The 5,743-nt window shown below is 34.2% G+C and overlaps 1 long non-coding RNA gene across 1 annotated transcript; it reads left to right on the top strand.

The window, feature by feature from the left end:
* Positions 1-456: 456 nt before the first annotated feature.
* LOC148846372 (uncharacterized) lies at positions 457-5,512 on the top strand. The gene is made up of 3 exons (XR_016101893.1): positions 457-867; positions 1,138-1,223; positions 5,448-5,512. It is a non-coding gene; the product is annotated as an uncharacterized LOC148846372 (long non-coding RNA).
* The last annotated feature ends 231 nt before the right edge of the window (positions 5,513-5,743 follow it).

Below are 5,743 nucleotides of genomic sequence, written 5' to 3' on the forward strand. Positions count from 1 at the left end.
GTTCAGTGAGATACCAAACCAAATTCAATACTTTGATCTTGGGGTGAGCATTATTCAGTTAAAACCAAAAAACCAAACCAAAAATTTCGGTTTCGATTTTTCGGTTCAGTTATTTCAGTTGTAAAATTTAGCTTTCGGTTTCGGTTTTCAAGTTTAGAAATTTAGTTAATTGAAAAAACTGAATTAACCAAACTTTATTATATATATTGTATAAAATATATATATATATATATATATATATATATATATATATATATATATATATATATATATATATATAATATTATATGTTAAAATATACACTATAACATATATAGTGTTGAAATTTGGTTTTAACTGAAATAACCGAAAATCAAACAAAAACTTTCGATTTTTCAATATTTTGATTTCAGTTCAATTTTTTATTTAAAATTTTGATTTATTCAATTCGATTTTTAACTTAATAAACGGTTTGCTCTCGCTACTTTCATCATGCTGCCTAATTTGAATTTAGAGATACAATAAAAAAAAGAAGAGGTCCGCCAAAAGAAAGAGAAGAGACTGGGACCAGGACTGGGGGTTAAGGGAAGGGGGATGGACTAACCCCGGTTGTCTTGCCCCATGAACCCAAAAGAAAGAGAAGAGATCCACTTTCTCTTTCTGCATTTTTCTTACACGTTGAATTGAAGTTTTTCATACAAATACAATGTTTCCACTTTTCAACCCATTGCCGATTGAGACGGATCGGATCGATTGACCCGTTGTCTGACCAGGAATCTGAGTCCGTGTACTCCATTAACAGCTTTTAAGGAATTGTTGACTTAATCAGCAATATGTGGATTTGGTCGCTTGAACTTTGGAATCTTTTACCCAGTCACTGGGTCACAGGTTATAGCCGCGGAACTTTCATCTAAGCCCCAAAAATTTGATGTTCAAAACTAAATGATCATCGACTTTCTAATTTTTTTTTGTTTGCATTTTTTTTTTATATTTTTAGTCATTTTAATCATTAAAACTATAATTTTAATTTTATTGGTTGCACTTATTTTTATTAATGCATAAATAATATTAGAGATACAGTTTTTCAGTTAATTTTCTGTATTTTTAATTTATTTTTTAATTTTAATACTTCTGTTGTATGATTTATGATGTTATTAGTTGACCAAGATGGTTCGCTGATCGGCCACCTGAAGAAAAAAGCAGTTCTGTTTCTCAAGTCATTTTTAGGCCTTATTTGTTTTTCGGTAAGTTATTTATCGGGTAAATGCAATTACATGGATAAGTTTTTGCTGGAAAACATTTACCCAGGTAAGTGCATTTATCTATGTTCTTTTATTTCCCCGGTAAATAATGCAATGACCATTTTAACCATAAAAATCCATTATTAAAAGGGGCATTTTTGTCCCATTCAAGTGTTGCCAATTTTGAAAGTTATTTACCCACCTAGGGGTACCCAGGAAAATAAACTTTCACCGGTCCCCACATAAATCTGAAAAAAGAACATGGGAGCTCTTGATCAATGAAAATCAAATTTTCATTGACCAACTTTTCCCCCTCTCAAAATCTCAAAAAAGAACGCCCCATTAGAAAACATTACATAGAAGTGGAAATGGGTACATATTACTTCTGGGCCGGGTAGGGTCATAGATGATGATCCCTGGTCCAGGCTATTGAAGATATTGTTAGAACAGAAGCGGGAAGTGGACCCAAAAACCTTACCAACTGGCCGGTTGGCACCTTGCAATTTGGGTGGGCTTATCTTGTTCTCACATTTGTCAGTCTAAGGAGTGCAATTTGGGTGGGCCTGGGTTGGTGATTGTTAAAAAAAGGGTTTAAGTGGACCCAATACAGTGAACATTTTGTATCCAACAAAATTTGTATCCGTGATTCCCATCCTGTTAAGTTTAAGGTTCAGTTTGTTTATACTGTGAATTGCATTTACAGTTTTTACACCAGTATAAATGCAGGAGAGTGCAAATTCTGGTTTTATTTTGCTACTGAATTGATTTTGTCTTGTTTGTTTGGGAAAACTAAAAATAGGAGGCAAAATAATGTGGGGGGTTCATGAGGACTATCGACCTTAAGGGCTTGTTCTTTTTTAGGATTTTTGAGAGAATAGAAAGTTGATTAATGGGATTTTGATTTCATTCACTGAAATATTTATGTTCTTTTTTGAGATTTATATGGGTTTATGGAAAAATCTTTTGTTTTTTTGGGTATCATTTACTCAAATTGGTGATACTTTTGGGGGGAAGTTGCAAAAAAATTAGATGAGACAAAATTTCTCTTTTAATAATGATTTTTCATTAGTAAAATATTTACCTAGGAAAGAAAAGACTATAAATAAGTAGCTTCCCAAAAAACAAACAGGTCATCAGCGATGGGCCACTTTATTCATTTGAGAGGAATAAGGTAAGAGGCAAAATGATGTGATCCCCACCCACTCTTCAGGAGAGAACTTTAGGACAAAGATGGTGCAAATTTTGTATCGATTTTTTAGATGCAAAATTTTATACTGCCAATAAGTGCAAATGAGACACAAATACAATTTTTACAACATGAAAGAAAATGAAAATCTAATTACAAATAAATGGACGCAAAATTGAGCGTGGATGCACAATTTATACTAGGAATGGCAACGGGGCGGGTTCTGGGCAAGGATTACATTCCCCATCCCCAACCCCGACCCCCAAATCACCCCCCATCCCCAACAGGCCGAGTGTGTTTACCCAATTTCAAAGATATTGAAAGAAAGACTGAGAGTGAGGTCGACGACAAAGAGAAAGAGAGAGAGATTGAGAGAAAGACTAAGAGTCAGAGACAGAGATTGAGACTGAGAGAGAGAGAGAGAGAGAGAGAGAGAGAGAGAAAGGACCGTTGTGAGAGTCGAGGTTGGCGACGAGAGAGAGAGAAAGAGAATCCGACGGGCGACGACGACAGCAATGGCAACGGTGATCGGCGATGATAGACAAAGGTTGAAGAAAAATTAAAGAACTGAAACTCTTATTTAAGTATCTCTTCTCTGTCATTCGATTATCTCTGTCATTTGTCCAATGTCTGATGGACGAATGACGATAGCGACAACGGCCTGCAAATCGGCAATGAAGACGAAGAAAAACGAAGGCACGAAGCTAGGGTTCAAAGACACAATTCTCTCTTCTTTCTATAAAAGACTCTAAGTCAAAATGTTTTGTGTTTTACAGTAGAGGGTTTTAGTGTTTTACTATTTTTTAAATTCTAATCTTTTAAAAAATGAATAATAATTATTATAATTATATTATATATATAAATTATAAATATTAATCGGGGCTGGGTCAGGGTGGAGATTGCATTCCCCATCCCCGTCCCCGAACCCGACGGAGGATTTAGGGATTGCCCCATCCAACCCAGACCCTGCTGGGGACGGGGAAAATTACCACCCCTAATTTATACACGGTTCAGATTTGTACCGCGAACAAACTAAACAAGGTGTTTTTCATATAACAGTGGAGGGTATTTTAGTAATTATAGTTGGTGGTAGCATTCTTTGATTCTTTCGGTCTCTCTCAGCTAGTCAGCAAAGAGGAAGAGGAGGTGGGGACGTGTCCATTGGACAGAAACATACGATCACGTGAAGTGTGGTGGTGGGACCAGTAATGTAATGTTTTAATGGATGGCAGATGGCCCATAATGGTCGGTTGCACTTTGGGTTGGGCTATTGGCCGCTTAGAAAGGTGTGGGCCCCATTCCTTTCCCATCATCTTCAAATGATTGAGACCGCGATCTAATCAGTCCGGCCCATTTCAACCAATCAAATGAAGCGCTATTTATGTTCCCAATTTTCCTCAAATTTTGGGACATTTTATGCTTATTTTGGAGCTTTCTTTGACATGATATGAGAGAGTTGGGTGGGTTTTTATTTTAGACACGTGGTTAGGGCCCCTTTTCACAATATATATATATATATATATTTAAATAAAATTTATGTATAAAATGATGTGGGTCCCATTCTATATATATATATATATATATATTGATTTCCGAGGTCAAATGAAACCTACCATCCAAAAGGCTTTTAAAATTTTTTAGATCACAAATATTGAAGTACACCTACAAACAAACAATAAAGTGGGTCTCGTTGTTGATATATTGATATAAGGCTCATTATTCACAATCAAAACTAGAGTTATCAATGGGTCGGCTTTGGTTTGGGATAGGGTGGACCAGTATCAAACTTATTATTAATCGGTTTTATAAGATAATTTTAAAATTAAATCAATTATTAATAGGGTTAATTGAACTGGTCAATTGTACTTGACATCACCTTATAACTTGGAACTTCATTTTTTATAATAGAATTAACAGTAACCGGTAAATTATTTATATGTTGATAAAACAATAAAACAAGTGCTTTTATTCAAAATTATCTTATATACTGTCTGAAATTTTCCATATAACAAAAATGATAAGAAAGTCAGGAAACCTTTATATATTATTAATTAATTGGTTCTTAACAATAAGAGTCAGGTTTGACCCAATTATTAATCAGGACACAAATCACATAATCAGAACTGACTGACATAATCAGTTCTGTTTGTTTGGTTCGATTGGGTAGACTCGATCCCCTTCATAGCTCTAATTAGCTGTGAAGTGGACTGTGGAACTAATAATAATGCCCCATGTCAGCCATAAATGCTAAGTGAAAGATTAAATGGTTGTGATTCCATGTATTTGATGACTAATATGGGGTATTATCATTGATTAAACAACCCATTTAAGAGACATTTAATTCCAACTAATCCAATCTCCTACTTAAACATTAGGCTGTGTTTGGTTAGATAGAAAATAAGAGAGAAACAGAAGGTTGAGGAAAATTTCTTAAACTAGAACTTGTTTTAAAACATATTCTTCATTATTGGAGCTTTCAAAAGAGATATAGGCTGCATTTGGCATTCCTTATTTTAAGGACTTATCTCCTTTTTACAATTAAAAATTCAGAGTTTATAATGACATTTTTAATAGCAAAAGAGGAATAAATCATTAAAATAAGGAATGCCAAATGCATCCATAATGTTTCCAAATTCATCATTTTTTTAATTAAATAAATATAAAAGAACTTATTTTAAACATGTTGTAATAGCCCAAACCAGAATCATGACCCATTAATAAAATATGAAATGGGTAATGGAGCTTTTGGTCTGCCACTTAGGCTGCATTTGACACTCTTTATTTTAAGGACTTGTCTCATTTTTTGCAATTATAAACTCAGTGTTCATAGGGACATTTTAGCAGCAAAAAGGAGATAAGTCCTTAAAATAAAAAATGTCAAATACAGCCTTAGATTTTTTATAAATGACCTATAATACTTGGTCATTGTGGTTGGATGGTTAGAAAATATTGGGGGAACCATAAAACCTTCTGTTTCTTTTTTATTTTCTATCAAACCAAACATACCCTAAAGTTAATTGATCATGCTGATTTTGTTGTAGTTACCCTCTAAGGTGGAACCCATTCAACTATGGATGATCCTCAAATGGGCAAATAATGGTAAGTTAAATGGCCCCATACTGCAATTAATAATCCTTTGCCCCATGCCCAAGTGCATTCCATTTCCATGAAACATCTCTCCCTCTCTTACATTATTGGATTGTTAAGAAGTCTTTTTGAATAATGAATAGTCAATGGTCAATGAGGGTTTAATTATACCGATCAAGACAATACATCAAAGTTGGAAGTGGTTTTGTTTACTTTCACATGGTGCCCTCCCCCACCACTCAATAAACAA

Source organism: Nelumbo lutea, chromosome 7 (genome assembly GCF_056320005.1).
Source record: "Nelumbo lutea isolate HS-2025 chromosome 7, American lotus-T2T, whole genome shotgun sequence".
NCBI classification, from domain to species: domain Eukaryota; kingdom Viridiplantae; phylum Streptophyta; class Magnoliopsida; order Proteales; family Nelumbonaceae; genus Nelumbo; species Nelumbo lutea.